Below are 20,988 nucleotides of genomic sequence, written 5' to 3'. Positions count from 1 at the left end.
AGCATAGCAGAACCACCCTATCTATAGCATCAATAAAGAGCTACAGCTGAAAAAGACCATAAAGAGTCTTTGTATTTTTCTTCGTTTGCTCAATTAATGCAACACATTTTTGCAACTTTCAAGCACACCTCATATTTATATTTCAGTCTTGGAGAAAGTACCCAATACTTCAATGAAAATCTCATAATGTGTTTTAGACAAGTTACAGAAGATAATGATGAACATTAAAAATCAACACTGATGCCATACAATGTACATAAAAAATTATTTATATCAACTGTGATGAATCCTATATTCAAAATATTTAATGTTTAAAAATGATTTTACAGTTACATTTCTAGTAGATCACAATTTTTCAAGCAGTCAGAATTTATTCTATTACAATGCAAAAAGTTTAGGCAAAGAAATTGATTTAACCTCTGTTTGGCAGCCAATCAGTTGTGAGAGCAAATACACTACTTAAGTTAGTCTAACTTAGTTTTCATATTTAAATTTTATGTTAATCTTAATATCAATTTTGCATGTACGAGGTTTATGTAATATAAAGAAATACTGATGAGAACATGTTAAATAGGATGTTTTTATTTCATGCTAAGTGAGGCAATGAACTATGATCTAAAATAGTCAAAAACTACACGATTTTTTTTAAAAAGACCTGATTTAAACTCCCAAAGCAAGTATTCCCTATATGTACTTAACAATAAATATTAATTCTTTTGTAAGGAAAACTAAGTTAGGCAAACTTAAATATATATATATTGATGTGAGAAAAAATAGTTTAGCCTCCCATCAGGTCTTCTAACATATTTTTCCATTCTACCGATGTGTACCACCAATGATCAATATTTTACATTGTAAAACCTGTGGTATTTTCTGGATTCTATCTTCTAAATCAGTTCACTCATATCATTAGGTGAAAGAGGTAAATAATTAAAAGGAAGAAAGTGATTCACTGAAAGTATTTTATATTAAGTTGTATATTGGCTTGTGGCTAGTATGAATTAACAAAATATGGGCATATATTCAACCATCCCTAAAAACTGACAAATCAGCTGCAATTGGAGCTGTGATTGGAATCTTTTGAACAGTATGAATACTAGAAACATTTATAACCTTTATGAATTGGAATCTGCTGATTTTAATGAAGTTTGTTTATGATAAAGTTGCTTCTGGTAAATCTTGGTGATTTCTCACCAGCCATGATTCATAAAGTCCTCAAGCATATGCTATTTTCTCAAATAATGTGAGACAGCTCAACTAACTTGTCCACCTCCATTAACTTGTTACCTCTTTTAATTTATGCTTTTGATAAAACAGCTTTTAAAAATCAGATATAGCTGGGTATTTTTTTCCAAATATAGTCTAAATTTTTACTTCATAAAAAAGTGCTTAACAGCTATAACAGATAAAATAATTTATAGAATCCAAAAGGAATGTAAAAAATAATCTGAAAATGATTCTGAAATATCCTCATTTTTTCAGTGCTTCCCAGGGAATCATTTCTTTTGGACTGAAAGCATAAACACACTTCCTCAGCAGCTGAAAGCCTTTCAAAGAACCTGACAGATGTCACTGTGTTTCTGAATCTAACATAAAACAAAAACTAAGTTAATAATGGCAACTCACCAGACTTTTACAACACAATTAACCTAAAGCAGGAAAAAATCCTGCGTCTTTCTTACTGGAAAATATTTTAAAGTGAACACTTACAGTTAAAATATATATTCATTTTTTTATGCTTTAAATTAAATCTTTATATATCTTCTAAGTCTTCAGGAAGCTAAAGGCAACATAAATATTTACCATGAAAAGACTTTTTCAATAACTTAGGAAGGACTCAATAAAAGTACGGTATTTTTGAGGCTTATTAAGAAACCAATCCGTGAACTAAACTGAAATGAACTCAGATTCTCGAGACCTGGAAAGCGAGCGGAGGTCTGTGGGACGGTGACCTGGAGCCCCGTGCAGCACCTGCCGGCCGAGGGCCTGCGGTGGGTAAGCACGTGCGGCTGCGCGGAACTGCAAGTGTTTTCATCCTCTGTAAACACGTGCTGGTAGTGTCTTGTAGGGTGTGGATTCTCTTGTACAAAAGTTATAAATATTCTCTATTCAGAAGTCTGGTCCACCCGGCACCCAGAAGCAAGTTCTGTTGCGGGTGCTGCGCATGGCCGTGTGGCCCCTGGGACACAGGGCCAGTCTGAAGAGCCAGGCTCACAGCAAGTTCATCTTGGGTCTGTAGTGCAGCAGGAGGGGCGCCTTCTTGAACCTCCACCGTGTGACCACCACGAACTTGAGGGTGTGGTCCTTGCCCAGGATCTCCTCCTTGCACAAGATGTCCAGCTCGTTGAAGGAGGAGATGTTTAGCTTCTTGGCGATGAACTTCTTCAGGTGTAGGACTGTGGCCTGCGCTGAGCAGCGGATCCATTTCCGCTTCAGACCCCGCAGTTTGCTGCTGTTGCATTCCAGGCAGATGCTCACCTGCTCGTCACTCCGGTGGTAGTCGTCATCCTCCTCCTGCTGCTCCTCTGTGGTGGCTTTGTGTGAACTGTCGTCTGCTTTGGTCTCACCATTGCGGGGATCCAAGTGCTGTCTTGCGGAGCACGCCTCCCCCTTGATGTCGCCTGGCACCTCCAGGCCCAGCTTGTGGTAGAACTCCCTCTGCTTCCTCATTTCCGCTTCCTGGAGGCCTGGCACCAACTTGTAAACAATGTCCTGCATGGTTCTGTCATGACCAATGTACTGCAGCGGGTGGCTCTGGTGGATCACTATCCTGCAGGTGGGACAGGTGTTGTTCTCCTCCAGGTACTTCACAAGCAGCTCCTGCAGAACGTGTGCAGACACTCGGTCACCCTGGTCGCATCAATGAGGTACCCACTGCACAGGCGGCAGGTGATGTGGGCATTTATGTCCCAGAGCTTAATCTTCCTGGTCAACATCTTTGGCTTCTGCAAGAGAAACCTCCTCTGGACGTCTGCGTGTCCCTCCTCTCGCGTGGCATGGAGGCTTCAGGCCACCAAGTGGATGCGCCGCTCTTCCCTCCCTCTGCACTCTGGCTCACTTGGGCACCTCCCTCCTGGCTCCTGCTCTGCTTCCATCTCCAGAGAGTGGGGGCCAGGGGTCCCGCTACATCGTGAAGCCTGCGTCTCGGGCGGCGGGCAAGCGGGCGCACGCGGGGGCTCGCCGGGAGAGGTTCATTTTTTTTTACTCTAAAGATTTTCTTGCACTAATTTTGTTTTTTAAAAATGTCCAGCTTTCCTTGACTCCTTCCTCCACCAAAAGAAAAGGACTGTGAATACTACTTTACAAGAATGTTTTGTTTTATCTCCTAAAATTTGTTTTTAAAACTACATTTTATGAAATTAACAAGATTTTGGAAAATTCTAAAAAAATTTTGGATAGACTTCTCAATGCATTTCAGTATTTTTTACTTAATATACATTTCTAAAATAATAACAAATAGAATATTTTTCCATCCTCTCAGATAAATAACTGCTCAAAGTATAATCTGCAAGAATTTGAACTTATACTTCAGAACTCAAATGACAGAAGTGAAAAGATGCAACATCAAACTTATTAATATTGACATACAACTACAGTATGAAAGTCTTGATTGATTCATTTTCTGACCAATATGTTAATTCCAAATGTTTCAAATTCATCAAAAATACCGTAGAAGACAATTCCATATACAACCCATCACCACCATCAATCATCAGATTTTAAGCTATTACACAAAAGAAATCAGGTTTTAGATAAGTAGAATTTTTAAAAATCCCATGTTAAACATTAAAGTTTTCTAATGCAATGTCTTAGCTATACCTTTATGCTTTCACATCAGTAATTACTTAAGCATTAATCACTTTAAATGAACATAAAATAAACTGTAACAAAAAACAAAACACAGGTAAAATGTGGGCATGCCAATTTCTTTAATGTTAGAAGCATGAGAATTTTCTAATCTTGTAGGTTTGGGGACATTGCTATTTTGGGGTTTCCCCGTTTTGTCACAAGATAGGTTCATGAATTAAATCCCATCTTGATATGATACCTACCTCAGTGCCTATCACATAATAACCCAATAGGAGGCAATTTGGTGAAATCAAGGCAGCAGAGAGAGGTTCTTTCTTCCTCCATGCCTATGCTCACTTTTCTGATGAAAATTTAAAAGAAATTCTTAATTTATAAAACTAAGATATGAATCATTAAAATAAATAAAATATTAAAATTACAAACAGTATTCTTAAGTGGTTCCACTTGATGTTTGCATGATAGAGCCTGTGTGTGCCTGGCAGGGTGCCCAGCATAACAGATATACAACAACTTTATGATCAATGGATGTAGGGTGTGTGTGACTTCTTCAATAAGTGACTGCTGAACTGAACTGAGCAAGGGAAATACTTAGCTCAGACAAGAAAGGGAAATGTCAGTAATTAGTTTTCTAAGTCAAAATAGTATTGTTAATGCTAGAAAGTAAAAAATGCATTTCATTGGTTTTTCACCAGCTAGACCAGTGAATAATACACAATAAAATAGTATCTCCTAAAACTAGTCATTTATACAGACTGGAAATTGAAAAAGATGAAAGTGTACTGTTTGGATTATTAGGTCTCATTGAATTATGGCTGCAACCTGTGATGATTAAAGACTAAACCACAAAATCCAATTTTGACAATAACTGCTCCATTAGATGGAACAAGAAACAAAATAGCAAATTCCACCAAGCAAGTCACTGCCCATCACCAATACCCAGTATCACAAATGGTATGGCAAGCTGTCAAGAGTAAAGTATGCAAATGTGATGCCCCAGCGTCTAATATTAACAAGACTCTTTAACTTTCAATATGTAGGAAAATATATACATTTGATTAAAGCCTATGAATCCTGTTCCAATCACAGCATTATAATTTAGGCTTAAGAAAGTGTCTGAAATGTCTATCTCCCCCACTACAATGCCTCTTCCTTTCTGCAGACTGGGAGGGTAGAAACATCAAAGGTATTAACTTAATGAACATTATAAAGAAGAAAACAACAGGGAAAAAAGTCTATTTGCAATATGGTTTACCATGCATAGGTTGGGGAGGAGGGCAGAATCTCCTGCAGCTGTGTGGGCTAACAGATGCAGATAATTAACTGCTATCTCTGTTGTGTTCTGGGGGACAGTTGAAAGGGCTGGAAACTTTTACTAAAAAGAAAAATGTTGTCTTATAAAGTAGTCTTGGTGTTTTGCTAACATTGGAATTGAATTTTGAAATATAGATACAATGTATAAGATCTTTGGGCTACTTGGGAATACAAGAACACAAAAGCCTCAAAGAGCCTTAATCTTAAAGGAAATCTGTTCAGGAGCCACAGAGAAAAGTAAGATGACTAGGGAACTAGACATTAACAGTTTTAATAAAAAAGTAAAATAAAAAACAGCAGGTACAAATAAGATTTTGTATTAATCATTACAAGTCAAGATTCATCATTTATTATCCAAAATTTAGAATTAATTGTGCTTTCTTTATTGCTTTCACATCTCAATATTCTACTCAAAAACCTTCTCTGCTTAATTGTGTAGATGTATTTTGTAGGCTCCACTTTCAAGGGCCCCTTAACCATATCTCTTGCCTTTGTAATGAACCCTATTTTCCATTACAGGCTGTCCCAGATTTGTGCACAAATGAATAACAATACTTACCAAGAACTGCCATGAATATATGAAAAAAAAACTATACAACTTGCAACTCTGTGGAGAAGAATATACAAGAACAACTTGGGGGAGGGAGGTGAAGAAGAAATGGAACTATGAAAATCTTTTAGCCAAGGTTTCCCTTATGAAAATATCTTACGCAGGGGATCTCTCTTTCTTCAACCCTATCCCACCCCATTATTGGTCTGTAGTACTGTCAAAAATTCCAGCAATTACAAGTTCATTTGAGCTGAGCTAAGGAGTAGGCTGTTAAAATTATAGGAAATACAGCTGCCAGAATGAGGTAGCTATCAGTCATTGACACATTGTCCTGAATGAATTCAATCAAGTCTCTTTAAATAGCAAAGAGCTGTTACCCTGAGGGAGTGGGGCAGGCTGGAGATGAGACCCAGCACCCTCAACTCTACTGCTTTTTTCAAGGTAGTTAGTAGCACAGAGGTCTTGGGATATGATAGAGAAACTGAGCTGTAGAACCAAGAAACTTACATGTAAAAAGTGGTGTAGAAAGGGCCATAGGCTAAAGACAAAGCTTGACTTCCTCTATCACTTTATCTTCTTGTCCCAAATCCACCACATCTTTTCTGACCCTCTGCTTCTACAGGCCCCAGAGCTCAGACCAGTGCTGTCCTAGGCCACTTTGACTACTTAAGTAGGTTAATTACAGTATCTTGGGCTGGCTCAGAAATCTCATTATCATGTATATAATCTCTAAAGTCCTAATAATTTGAAAACATACCCTTAGAACACACACTGTTTATGGGAACTACTTGTCATTTTCAACATATAACTCCTACCCAAACACCCTAGTTAGACTGGTGTCTTCTGTTTTGCAAATGTTACATGTTTTTTATGTCACCATCCATTGAACTCATAAAATATCTCCCTTGCTCAGATTGTGGTTGCCCTTCTTCTCACACAAGTTTTAATTTTTCTTCAATTCCAAATCAAGCTCTACCTTTTTGAGGTCTAATTAGATTACTCCAACACTCACCAAATAATCCTTTTTCCCTGAACTCTTACAGCACTTACCACACAATGTTCATAGTTATTTATTCTTCAGTGTGTTCACCTTAACTTTCTGAGTATAGACTGTGAGCCAGCAGTCCACAGGCAGAAATCATCCATTCATCTACTTAAGCATTCAATAAGTATATACTTTGTACCAGCAGCTTTCAAGGTTTCATAGCCTAAGGATCATCAAGTAGTCACAGGACCATGAGATGTGCTATAATTGGGGTATTCTCAAGGTGACATAAATGCCGGTGGATGGCTCTAACTGGACTAGGGTAGTACAGGATTGGGGAAAGTTTCAAAAGATGTCACCTGAGTTGAATATATGAGACTAAGCAAAAGTGTATCAAGAAGTTGTTAGCCCTCTGAATTTTGATGGGATGAAGCAAGTAGTTAGGGTAAAATTGCAACTGTGACTACATAAGGTCTTAAACTAAGGCAGTGGGATTGGGGGACATTCAAAAATATTTTTAGGAGGTAGACTGTACAGGACTAATAGACCAAAAATAATGATAATGGCTATCATTTATTCATTACTTACTAAGTTTAAATCAATATTAAAAGCACATTGTCAAGGCTGGGGTGTAGCTCAGTGGTGAAGCATTTACCTGTTATACACCAGGCCTTGGATCTGATTCCCAGCACCATAATAAAAAAATGCTTTATCCACTTAATCATTTGACTTAATCCTTACTGCAAATTTGTAATGTAGATAATAATAGTATTCTCATTTTACAAGTTGGAAAACTAAGATAGTAAAAGCAAGTGATGTTACTAACTTTACATGACATATAACTAATGGAACTGAAATTTGAACCAAGGCAATTGAGCTTCAGATCCCACATTCTTAAGTGCTTTAGCATACTATCATCAAGGACAGGGAACCCAGATAACTGTCAGGTTACTGAGAGAGAAAAAGTACAGACAGAAAGTAATACAGTGCATAGAATTTAAATACACTGCTTGTGCATTTGTTAATTACTGCAGCTCCTCATCTCTAACTTTGAAGGCAAATTGTTCTCTAAAATAGTGTCCCATCAACACCCCTTCTACCAACCAACAATGCCTAAACTAAGTTGCTATCTTTGGCTTTAGTTTCTCTCTCTCTCTCTCTTTCTCTCCATTCATTTTCTTGAATGGTACTGGTAACCAAACAGGTTCCTGTCTGAGCACTTGGCACATTTAGCCTCTGCCTAAAATTATCTATGAATATGGTTTATCATCTTTATTAGATGAAATTCCTGATGGCAAGAAACAAATTTTGTTCAACTTTGATGAACAACAATTAGTACTCAATATTTTCTCATTAAAAATTAATTGGCTTGAACATAAAATACAGTATTTCTTGAAGTTTCTACTGTTTTCACTCATCTCTTAATTGTCTTCATTTGTCATCTGTAGTACTTTTATTATTTCTTTCTTTTATATTAATCCTTTTAAACTTAAAATTTACCTTAAAAGGAAAATTTATATTCCTAAAAGTAGAAAATTAATATAATTTACCATAAAAACAAAACCATGAAATACATATGTAATTCCTAAATCAAGTAATGCTTATACATACCCTAACATCATTCTATTTATTAAACATACCACACTACAGGATAGATAGATCTTTGCATTTTTTTAACTGAGGTAAAATTCTCATGACATAAAATTTATGGTTTTAAAATGAATAATTCAAATTCAGGGCATCTGGTGCATTCAGAATGTTATGGAATCATGCCTTCTATCTTTTTTTTTGCTTTTAGCAATAACATTCTATTATAAAAGCACTTTACAACTCCATCTCATCTTTGAGTATAAGTTACAGGTATGTGGGCTAATGATCACCTGAAAACATTTCTCTATTCAGATCCATAATCCAAGTTCTCTCTGAATATTACAAGGTGACAATAAATGAGAAGTGAAGGAGGAAGAGGAATAGAGGGGAGCAAGGTTTTCTGAGTTAAGGGTTTTGTAGCAATGAGGAGACAAGGAAGTATGAAGTTATTTTGTTGTCTTTTCTTCTTTATACTGTGTTAAGTAATGCTTACAACATAAATTCAGCAGGCTTTTCATGAGCTTTAGCTCAGAAATTTTCTCCCTGCAAACAATGTATTTACATATGTGTTTATTAACTTACACAGCAATCTCACAGTAACTAGTAAAGATTAAAAGGGTGCACTCCTAGTATATTTGTTTGCAGTGTTTTAAGAAAAATGCATATTGCCATAGTGATGAAGCTCTAAATGACTCACCAAAATATCTAAAAATTCAAATCTAAAAAAAGTCAAAGAAATAAATATCACCAAAGAAAAAAAGATTAATTGTAGCTTAAATATAAAACTAAATCACTAGTTAATTAACCAAACAATACAAATCTAATAAAAAGCAAAACCAGCTTGAAAGACCCAACATTTTTAAAAAACGCTAAAAAATAAAGCATAAATCTGCATAATATTGACTTTTATTTCCATTCTCTCCTTTCCCTTTTCAATGTTCTTATCTACCTCTAGGAGCTTACAAAAAAATTATTTCCATTTTAATTTTTACTTAAACTGTTCAGAGTAGGGTATTTGCTTTTCTGTGAGGGTTTTGTGGGTAAGCTTTAGGTATCATTATCTCTATTTGTCATAGTTTTGATCAAGTCATCAAATTTAAATACTTCCACTGTTTCTTAAAGGAATTTGATTTTCACAATGCCTTGCCTGCATAGCATTTTTTAAAAGAAAGAAAATACAAGCACAATCTGTTGCTTAAAAGGGTGGTGGAATAGTTTTTTTTGTTTTAAAACAAACAATAGCTATATCAACAATTTTAAAAACTTGGGAGAAAGTTAATTGGAACTGATTTTATGATGAATAATTAAACATTAAAAACCTGTTCTGAAGCACTAGGTTATTTTTTTTTCTCCCAGAGTCTAATAAAGTACATGTGAAAAAGTCATTTGTCTTGGTCAGAAATAAATTTTATGCTCATCTACTTATAAGTACTCAGTATGTTCATTAGGATTGATTTTGAGGATATATCATAACCCTTTCCTCATTTAAGCATTGTCCACCATGTTTTGACCTCAAAGAAGGTCTAAGTAATTTATATCAGTGCTCAAGAATAATTTTGGACATCTTGGCCTAAAGCAAGTGGCTATCTGTAAAACTGAAGGGTTTGCTGCATTGCCACCTCCTGTTTTGTGAGAGGATGAGAATAGGGAATGCAGATAAGAGAAAGGTAAGAAAAGCAGGGAAAGATCAAGTAGGTAGGGTAAATGCTGCTGAGAACATATTGCTCCTTAACCAAGCCATGCTCATATTGTTGAGACTTCCATCATTTTAAAGTACATTATCATAACATTAAAAAAGAAAAATGTTAAGAAAATGTATCTGATATTTAAGGTTATCACTGGAATATGCTGGAATCTTTTGTTTCTTTGTAAAATATAAACAATGAAGACACTGACTTTTTTGTGCATGTGAAGCTCATGGATCATGTCCACGATATAGGCAGCAATGATGAATTGCAATACGTTATTACTAAAGGGAAAAGGTTCAAGACAATATTCACACTGCAATCAATGAGAGTAAAGAAGCCAAAGCAGTGAGCTTCTGGAGAAGGGTTGAAGATGCCATGAGGGATTAGCAGGAACAGCTTCCTTCACTGACTGGATGCTCCTGAGGCTTTTCCAATTTAATATCAATCATATCTTCTCTGCTTCTGTCCTGTGTGCTTTCCATCCCAGGCAAAGCCGCTGCTACACGTCAGAAGAGCTGCTTTACATTGTACCCTGCTTTTGCTCTGGTTTCAATGAACATAACATTCAGCTCTTTGGCTTTCCTCTCTCCTTCCTCAATTGAAACGTGCCTCTTGTCAGCAAGATCTGTTTTATTTCCTACTAGCATGGTGATAACATCACTTCCTCTTTATGTTCTGACATCAGCAATCCATTTTGTATTTGCTGGAATGAGTTAACTTTTGTCATATCATAAACAACAAATGCCACAGTAGAGTCACCAATGTAGCTAGGAATCAAGCTCCTGAACCGCTCTTGACCTGCTGTGTCCCATAATTGCAATCATACTGTTGGATCCTCCAAGTACATGATTTTTGATAAAAAGTCAATGCCAATTGTTGCCTGATAAGTGTTGTCAAAACTGTCATTCATAAATCTGGTGATCAGGGACGTTTTTCCAACACTCTGCTCTCCTAGGAACACCAGCTTGAATTTCCTTAGCAGATTCCCGAAGTCTCCACCCACGGACATGATGGAGCCTGAGGAGCTGCCACCTCCTCAGCCCAAAGACCTCCCAGATCCACGCTGTTCCAACCAGCTGAAGAAGAAGGCGAGCAGAAGGGCAGGCCCCTGCAGGGCTGGGCAAAGGAGCAAGGCTGGAGGGCAGCAGGATCTCCATAGCACACAGCCGCCTTCCCGCAGAGTAGCCTAGCACCCAGTGAGGCCAGCCTCAGCAAAGGGAAGGAGGGTGGTGTTGGAGGCTGCCAGGGGTGTCCAAGGGGCTCCAGAGGCTAGCGCCTTCTCTTTCCCTCAGAACCCAGCCCGGAGACTAGGGTGGGAGAGGCTGAGGGTGGCGGGGCTGGAACCGCAGATGCATCTGGGACCTTTCACACGCAGCGCCCCGACTCCCACAGCTGCAGCTGCAGCAGCCCAACCTGCCCATGCCTTGTATCTTGTTACAAAAAATTTTCACCACCCCAAGAGGAAACTGATCCCCATTCTCCCCTGTCTACCCTTTGGCTATTGTGAATAGTGCTACCCTGTACATAGTTCTACATAGGTGTAGATTTGTTTCCTTATCAATTTTCAATTCTTTTGGTATGTAACTAGGAGTGGAATATCCAGATTATATGATTAATTCTATGTTGAAATTTTTGAGGAACCTTTTTTTATATATTTTTTGTGTGCAGCATTTTTTGTGTGTTTGTTTCAAAATAACACTTGTGGTTAAAAAAGAATCACACCTGAATGCATGTCCCTAAACTTATGGCATACAAGGTAATAGGTTCATTCTCAATATGCTTATGAAAAAAACAAACTTCAAATATGTTTTTATCATATTTGTGGGATAATAGTTTTCTTTATAGCTGGTCACTCTATAACAGTAGTAGATGATCCAAGCAATTACTAAATTTGGTCTCAATATCTAAAGATACATAATTGATTTCATCACAATAATTCCCTTGCATTAACATTTCGCTCACAGATTATACCTTTATATTTAAAAAATTCCATTTTTTACCTATTGACCCATGTTGACTTGAACAATAAAATAGGAAGAAAAAACAGAGCACAGGTTTGATTCTAGTTCACAATTGTGTGTAAATGTTGTATTTTAATTATTACCATTTTATGAAAATAAGATTTTACTGTATCCCTATAAAAATGCAGTAACAGGGCTTGGGTTGTGTCTCAGTGGCTTAGTGGTTTCTTGGCATGTGTGAGGCACCACATAGAAAAATAAATAAAATAAAGTTATATACAACTAAAGATATTTAAAAAAAATGTAGCAACACTTTCTCAGGCATACCTGAACACTGCGTCAGTAATTCATCACTTGGTCTGGATAGGGTGCTGACACCTGCTCTAGTCTTAACTTCACCAATAACATTTATGTAATGATAAGTATGGTACAACCAAGGCATTCTCTTTTCTAATAAGCATCAAAATAAGAAGCAAATTCAAATTATGTGTGTTTGTCTACTTCTAGTAATATGTATACCACACTTCAGAAAATGCTGATATAAGAGGGGCTATTTTTTTAAAGCTGCACAAGCTATCCTCACCCATTTTATTGCCAAAGAAAGAGTAAGTTTCCACCTCTTCTTCAAATGGAAAAAGTATGGACTCCTCATAAAAATTGGAAATAAATATGAAGGTCTATTCCTCTTAACTTCCCAAGAGAAAAGTTAAGTGTCTTTGGGGAGCATCTTACAGAATCCCAGCTGGAAAGACAAGTACCATAGGGAGGGCTCACAATCACTTGCACTTAGCAACATCTTCCACTGGGTGATGCACTCATCCTGTGATTTCATAGGATACTTTGGATTGAAGAGTAATAATCTCCAATTTAAACAGTATGCTATATTTATTCCTATATGCAAACAAGTATGTCAATCCCTAGAATATTTTAAACCCAATTAATTGGTGAACAAATCATTTTCCTTTTTTAATATGGAGATTATCATATCATCCTTCTATTTATCCTAATTCTGAGGTAAAACATATTTAATGGTGTTTCCAAGTGCAAGTGTCCATTATTGTATACAAAAATAGGATGTGCCTAAGAAACTGTATAAAAAACAATTTTCTATCTGAAGACTTTACCGTCACTGGCTCATACAACTAACAGGGGTGAGTTTCAATTAAAGAACAAAACATCTGAATATAAACCTATTCTCAAAGTATTTTGAAAATCAATCCACGACATATTAAAATAATTTAATAATATACATAGCGAGGTGGGTGGTGCACACGTGTAATCCTCGGGGCTCAAGAGGCCTAGGCATGAAGATCTTGAGTTCAAAAACAGTCTCAGCAAATTAATGAGGCCCTTAGCAACTTAATGAGACCATTTCCCTAAATAAAGTATTTTAAAAAGAGCTGGGGATGTGGCTCAGTGTTTAAGCACTCCTAGGTTTAATCACCTGGTACCAAAAAAAAAAAAAAAAAAAAAAAAGAAATGTAAAGTTAAATTTGATAATATATGTAAACTTCCTAGTATCGGATCCATTTATGTCACAGCCATTTAAGAAATGGAAGCTTAGATCCTGCAAAATCACCTGGCTTGCCTTGGAATTCATGAATCTTCTGGATTAAGCTCCAGTTGTTGGGTCTGCTGTATCCTGTTTTATTCCCTTACTTTAGCACCAGCACATTCAGCCTCATCTGATAATTACATATATTTATATGTAAATATGTTTTATTAAGTTATATGTACCTCTGAAGGAACCTCAAAGCTTTTAAAATAAAATGTAATTTGAATTTTAAAAAATAGATTTATTGGATTATAACATATATCATAAAATTCACCTGGAAAAGTATACAATTCAATGTTTTTTAGTAAATTTTACTGAGTTGTGCCAATATCCACCATGATAATTTTAGAAAATTTCCATGTTTCCCCAGAGATCTTTCAAATCCATTTATTCTCAATTCCCATGCTGTAGATTTTGTAAGGAATTAGTTTTTGCATTTCATTTAAGAATGGTAGCCATGATATGGAGAAGAGATATAAGGAACCTAAGCCCAAAGGCTAGCATCTCTCTCTCTTTTCTTTCCTCCATACTTTTCATCTATCCAGGTTATATTTATTGAACACTCAGTATGCAACAGTATGTCCAACTGTCTTCTGCCAGTTCAATGCCATTCATAAAAGGGCTGTCATGTATAGTGTTCTAGTGTAGTTTTGTTGTTAAAATACCTAAGTTTTATTTTAGTCTACAGGACAGATTTCTGAAATGGTTTTATATATAATTTAAAATTTAGGGCTGGGGTTGTGGCTTAGTGGTACAGCATGCGCCTAGCATTGCAGGGCCCTGGGTTCAATCCTCAGCACCACATATAAGTAAATAAATAAAATAAAGGTATTGTGTTTGACTACAACTAAAAAGTAAATATTTTAAAAAATTTAAACATATAGAAGAGAAAAAACGTTTAAAAAACACAAGTAATGTCACCTTATTTTACATGGTGCACTTTAATGTACTTGATTTAATTAATTTATTATCTTTTTTATCTCTACCTTCCCAAGAAGGAAATTGAGATCAGGCAGGTACATTTCACAAAGCAGGCAAAAAGGTGATTTTAAATTTAGAATACTATAAATAACTGACATAATGGCTAAGAAAAATATAGTTTTTAAGCAAGAGTTAATTATAGCCTAGCTAGGATAAAGTACGAAGTCTGTGTAGTAGATTTTAAATTTAGATTTTAGTAGATTTTTAAATTTAGAACTCTATAAATAACTGACACAATGGCTAAGAAAAATAGAGTTTTTAAGCAATAGTTTTTTATAGCCTAGCTAGGATAAAGTACGAAGTCTACTTTCTGGACAAATTTGCTAGGATAAAAATTGTATATCTGTGTTATTTTTATTTTGTTGCTTCATACTATATAAATTATTTCTCAAAACAGCCATTTGACATGTTAAAGTGTCCTCCTCATCCAAGTACTTTCATGACTGCTAACTCATTTTGTACTTGTTGGGTGGGAACTACTAGCTCCATTTGATGAATAGGCACATAAACTACAAATGCCAAAGTTAACCTAAATTCACATAGATATTTGTGTCCTTACCCAACACAGACCAACCTCAAGTCTTATGTTCACAATTCTATTTAACCAAAACAAATACAACCAAGAAGACCTTTCTGGCTAGAACCCATTCCTTTAGGAAAATCTTAACCCATCATTTCACATTGTAGATGGGTTTAGACTGCAACCCATCCTGCCCTAATCTCTGAAAATTGCCACAAGATAAATTTGATTATTTCAATTAAAAAAGCATGTTTGGGAATCTTGCAACATTCAAAGATTATAACTGACGATGTATTTCCTTGCAAACAAAATGGAAAGGGACATTATTATTGGCTAGGGATGAATATAAAAGTATAGTTACACTCACTTCAATAGCTTTCAAGGAGTGTTTCCTATGCTTTCAGATTTTGTGGACCAGTGAAATTTCAAAAAACATCTTGGGGTCCTGTACAGGGTAGCCAACTTAATTTTTCAAACTAAGAACATTTTAAAAGGCAACCTCTCATCCACAATTGCAAAATCCAAACATTTGAAAATCAAACATGCCTTTCTATTCTTGCCTGTAACTCATTTGCCATCAACATCTCAACTAACCCTCCTCATCTGGCAATAAAGCCTGACCTAAACTGACATGAGGCTATTCACAGGCTTATTCTATCATGTAGAATAAATATTCTTATGTTTCACTGCAGAAACATTACTGTAATTGATTAGGGAGTGTCCTCTCAGACCCTGCTGTGGCTGTTATGTAATATAGGAATATATAGGACCTGGGCTCGCACCTGCTGGGCCAGCGCTCTGTGGCTGGGCTGGGGTGGGAGAAAGGGGCTGGGGAGGGAACTGAGGGCACCGAAGAGGGCCAGAGGCACTGCTGCCCGGCTCTACACGGCCACCACCGTGGTCCAGCCAAGGGTAGAGGGAGGGTCTCTCCTCCAGGGCAGCACCGTGTACACCGACTGGACCAAGGACCCAGCCCGGCTCACAGGCCCGGCCTCATTGGCCAGGCCTAGGACACAACCAAGGTACTGGACGTCGCCATGATTGGCTCCTCCATCAAACCCACAGGGGAATCAGGCCACGCTCTCACTAGTAACATTTGCCCCACCTACGGTAATAAAGAAACGGCGACCCAGAGAAGGTGAGCAATTTTCCTAGGACACACAGCCAGTGGCTGTGGCAGGGTTCCATCCCGGGTCTTCCTACGTCCGGGGCCCAGGCTTCCTTCCCCAAGGTGGCCGGGTTCACGGCTGGAACCACAAAACTGCCCCCGGGCTTTACCTTAACGTGGTGAGGCTGCCACGGTAACAATGACGTTCTGAACCAGGTCAGCGGAGGACCGTTCTCCGTTTGGAGGAGGCCTTCTGTCCCTGGTAATGCCATCAGTCCTAATTAATGGGCCCAGCGAGGCACAGGGGGGCGCAGACGGGTGGGGGTGGGAGCAGGTGTCCCAGCAGCCCCAAGAGCTGTCCAGGGCAGAAGGAAAGTCCCCCGCACAGCCAGCAAGGTCTTGGGTCTCCCTCAAGTGCCCCACGGCCAGGGGAGGTTGGATGTGACACGAGTGATGGGTTTTCACAGAGCCCCACAAACCGGAGAGGGGAGTGGAGGTGGCAGCCTGGGGAGGGACGGAGGGACTGGTCCCCATCTGGATGGCATCACAGCAAAGATCCTGTGGCTCCTGCACCAGCCGCTCATGGAGCCACCACCCAGACGCCTCTGTGGGCGCTAAACTCCTCTCCACCCCCACAGCTGAGGCCTCAAGCCTGGCCCTGCCCACGCCCACTGCCCCAGCCTCAGGGGGCCTCCTGCCTGGTTCACAAGGCCAGCCGCAGAGGAGGGAGCTGGCCCTGGGGCAGCCGGACCCTAGGATCTATCTCTGACACTTGGGGTGGACGCTGGTGATTGGGCCACCCCAGGGGCCACGCCTGGGGCTCAGGATCACTGGGGTATGGAGTTCAGAAGTTCAGATCTGGAATGTCCCCACCAAGGCTCGGCCCCAGCCTGGGCCTCTTGGAGGGGCGGAGGGCAGGATCTTTAAGAGATGGTGCCTAGTGGGGGGTTTCAGGCCACTGGGGGTGGGGGGGGGACCTGGAAGGGCACTGTGGGACCCCAGGCTCCTCTTCTGTTTTTCTTTACTGGCCACGACTTGCAGGGCTCTGCTCGATCCTGTGCTCTTGCCTGGATGTGCTGCCACAGGCCCAAAGCGAGGGGCTGCTGGCCATGGAGTGGAACCTCTAGAGCCGTGAGCCCAGGGGCCCTTTTTTTCTTCACAGGTTGATTATGTCAGGCCTTCATTACGGTAACGGGATGGCGGCCCAGATACGTGCGCGCTCCAGGCTCAGGGGCCACTTGGGTGTGTGCCCGAGGTGCAGGGTGCAGGAGGCCAGCGCCACTCCTGGATTCCCACAGTAATTAGAGCCACTGAGGATGAAGCCCAGATCAGAGCCGGGGCTCATCTAATCCTGCCTTAGGAGGGGTCCCGAGGAGGGCTGGGGGCTGGCTGCATGTTCAGGGGTGGGCTTAGGTGCAGGAGCAGGGGCCAGGGCAGGGACCCGAATGTGTGCAGCTGAGGTGAGCCGTCAAGGTCAAAGTCAAGGTCGCTGCTGGGCAGTGGGGGAGGGAGTCCCGTGGCCCTGCAGGAGAGGAGCAGGCACCTCCAGATGTAGCCCAGGGCTCAAAGCTTCCCGAGGTCCTGGCACTGTCCCTGGGCTGGCCCCGGCTGCTGGGACCCTCACTGCAGCCCTCCGAGGATGGACCAAGGTCCGAGGTCCAAGCCAGAGAAGTTCCCCTTCTCCAGGTCACTTGGATCTTGAGATCACTCGAGATCCCTGGAGCCAGATGTCCAGGACCTCCCAGCCGGGACTGGGCTGTCTACCTCCAAGGGGGGACATGTGCCGCTCAGGATGGACCTCAGAGAGGACACTGCTTTTTATTTTTTTTTTTAATTTTTTTGCTGGCCTGCTGGGCATGGACCCCCAGGGCTGCACACGTGACAGACAAGGGCTGTACCACCGAGCCACAGTCCCTCCGAGGACAAGGCAGACCACGTGCCCCTTGTCCTGGGTCTTCTGAGTGGATCCCAGGAGCGGGTGGTCCTTCTAAGTCAAACCCCAAACTCCTGGACTCCCCACAGAAAACCAGCCCAACCCTCAGAGTCTTTTGACACAAGACCAGCCTCCCTCAGTTCCAGGTGGTCCCCACAGGCCCCGCCCACATCCCCCCTCTTCCCAGCTTGCCTGTGCCTTGTGACAAGGAGCTCACTACCTACAGTAGCCGGATCTGCCATCTGACACCTCTGTTTCCCTCCAGGCACCTGGGCGGGAAGCTAGTCCCCACAGATGCAAAGAGTCAGTTCATCAACACCCTTGGGAACGGCCAGCCGCCTGGGTGGGTCCCTGTCTTAGTTATTTCTACCACCCTGTACAGCTGGGCGCCCACACGGCAACCATGAGGAACCACGCTTACCCTTGCTTAGCGGAGAGAGTCCCCCATTTATCTGGCTACAGATTGCTGCCTCCGAGAAGCATCCTCCAGTGCCCGGTAGGTAGATCCAAGAAGTGCAGGTCACCCAGGCGTTCCCAGAGTCAGAATGGCACTTTGTAAAGCTCCCACCCCCGCCCCACCCCATCTGGCTTCCTCTCCAAGATCCAAGGTACGAATAAGAAAGCTGTGTCCTCTAAAGGACAAGAGACAAAAACCAGAATAGTACGTATACAATTTACATTTTAAGTGCTTGTTACGTAAAAGAAAACAATTAAAATACGTTCTTAGGCTGTGGACCATAGTTTGTCCTCTAGAGTCCAGACTACAACAAGAATGTGTTCTCTTAGACGGCAGTCCTTAAATGCGCGCTTCCTTCAGCCAGGAAGCTGGGGTCAGGGGACTGCTGCAGTCTAAGGTTTCCTCCCTCCCTAGTCCTAGGGGGAAACCCGACCCCCCAAGCAGTCAAACAGGAGGCAGGACCTTTGGGAAGTGCCTAGGTCATGAAGGCAGAGCCCTCGGGAATGAGGTTAGTCTCTCCCCTTCCAGCATGGAAGGAAAGAGAGGGTACCACTAGTGGGGGAATGGGCCCTCGCCAGGCAATGAATCAATCTGCTGGCACCTTGATCTTGGACTTCCACCTCCAGAACTCTGAGGAATCATTTTTTGTTTGCAAACCACCAAGCCAATGGCATTCTGTGAGAGCAGCACAAAGAGACTGAGACAGGGGTGGAGGTGGCCCTGTTTGCAGCCATGGACCTAGCACCAAGCAAGAGGAGCAAGGCCAACCTACACTGCCACATCCTCTGGAGTTAACTTTTTGTTCATCTGTTTTGCTTTTTGTTTGCTTCAAAGAGCACCGAGCTCTGTAAACTCACTGCATCTAAATCAATGGATGTCTAGAATGAGGTTAATCAGATTACATGACTTCTTACAGCAGTAAAGTCGGGAAATGGACAGCCAGCAGCTAGCCCTCTCTCCGTGACTAGTGGGTGACCTTCTGCCCACTCATCTGGTTTCTCTAGGATCCAGAGGCTTCATGATGGAGCTCTAGTTTACTATATCTGACTCCTTTGAATGCCACAAATCCGTGGCCCTAAAATAACTTAATTTTGTCTCCTTAACCGATACTGGGTGGTGAGCAGGTATTCTTATACTAAAAAGGGGCAAGAAAATGAAAAGAGTTAAGGCCTAGGAAATGTCATTGTGTTTTGATTTTCACATTAGGAAACCAGTGAGGTATTTCCAAAGAGAATACCATGCTCCTTGTTTAATTTGCCTTAGAATTTATTTTGTCTTTGTCTCTAAAATTAAACACCCATTAATCATCTTAACAGAACTCTCTTTCCCCTCAATAAAAGCTTCCCATTAGATGTCCCTTTTCAGGTGAAAATATCACTGAAGGCCCTTGAAATCAGTCTGGTGGGCCAACCAATGACCATGAAGACACCCACAGGACAAGAAACAGGAACAGCTACAGCTAGCACAAATGGAGAACCAGGTGCTGGTTGTGAAATCCCATACAGTCTCACATTCACTGGGCTGCAGTCTCCTGCATGGTGGCTGCAAGCACTTGGGGAAGACCGCACTTCCCTCCGGTGTAGCATCTGATAACTAGCAGGAGATCAAGATGGTTCCTCGAAGTGCACGGAGTAATGCCAACTGCTAGACGTCTTCAGTATTTCAGACATACTCAGCATGAGGTTGTGAATGTATTTAGAAGTCCATACCGAAGTAAAGGTTTTTAAAAACTGAATTATAAGCACCTTAGGAAAACAATACTTTAAGAAAAGTCACATTTTCTTAACGTAAAAATAAATTTAGTATTTCAACATGAGTAATCACCTCTCCTCCAATGAATTTATTCTATATATTACTTTAATGAAGCTGAGGAAAGAGAAAAAGAATCTAAATGTATGAAAGAGTGGAAATGAAACTAATATTTAAATGAGCTTATTTGGAACTTAAAATGTAATCCAACCAATATTCCTATCCATTGTTTTACAAAGGATGAAGTGGTTTACCCAAACCGACCAACCAAAGAAAGCCTAAAACCAAGAAACTAGGGCTGGAGTCAACATTTCTGCTAAATGTAGTTGAACTTCAAGGTTGGCTGCAGGTAGCTGATGAAAACAGAGACAAAGAGAGAGGGAGGGGGTGGGGGCGGGCATTCCTTAACCCAAGAAAAAACTGGTCCTTGCAGACTCTTCTGAGACCCAGCAGGCTTTTACACAGCTTCTGCAGAGTCACTTGATCCCCAAGGAAAGAGATCCTTGGGGCAAATGTGCTACATAGCCTTTAATCTTTCTTATCATTTTTTGACAATTTTGAAAAAGCTGAATAGAACAATCAGGTGGAAGAAGGAATTTGAGGTCCTAGAGATGGGAAACCAGATACAGAGGCAGGTGCACGAAGGCACTCCAACTAGGCCACTCACCTGCCCATCACGGGGCAGACTGCAGGTGGAACTTCCTTTTATTTTTTTTTTTTTAATTTTATTTGGAGAGCCCACCTTGATGTATGTATAAAAACCACAACCTGGCCACTTAAAATTCTGTAT

General features: G+C 40.4%; 1 long non-coding RNA gene and 2 pseudogenes across 6 annotated transcripts; 1 reads left to right on the top strand and 2 right to left on the bottom strand.

The window, feature by feature from the left end:
* Positions 1-1,741: 1,741 nt before the first annotated feature.
* On the bottom strand, positions 1,742-3,131 carry LOC308631944 (polycomb group RING finger protein 3-like; annotated as a pseudogene). Its single transcript has one exon. The product of its transcript is annotated as a polycomb group RING finger protein 3-like (transcript).
* Positions 3,132-10,317: 7,186 nt separating this feature from the next.
* On the bottom strand, positions 10,318-10,946 carry LOC308631909 (ras-related protein Rab-6A-like; annotated as a pseudogene). Its single transcript has 2 exons — positions 10,761-10,946; positions 10,318-10,449 (listed from the first exon to the last, which is right to left on the bottom strand). The product of its transcript is annotated as a ras-related protein Rab-6A-like (transcript).
* Positions 10,947-15,723: 4,777 nt separating this feature from the next.
* LOC308631945 lies at positions 15,724-18,594 on the top strand. 4 transcript variants are annotated; one of them, XR_014018394.1, is made up of 6 exons: positions 16,060-16,089; positions 16,276-16,321; positions 16,698-16,894; positions 17,101-17,190; positions 18,258-18,335; positions 18,455-18,594. It is a non-coding gene; the product is annotated as an uncharacterized lncRNA (long non-coding RNA). The 4 variants fall into 4 exon arrangements; XR_014018395.1 differs by having other exon boundaries at positions 18,424-18,594; XR_014018397.1 differs by lacking the exon at positions 18,455-18,594 and having other exon boundaries at positions 18,258-18,416.
* Positions 18,595-20,988: the final 2,394 nt, after the last annotated feature.

This window comes from Spermophilus citellus, assembly GCF_964194105.1.
Source record: "Spermophilus citellus genome assembly, chromosome: 12".
NCBI lineage: Eukaryota > Metazoa > Chordata > Mammalia > Rodentia > Sciuridae > Spermophilus > Spermophilus citellus.
This window is presented reverse-complemented; position numbering and strand designations above follow the sequence as displayed.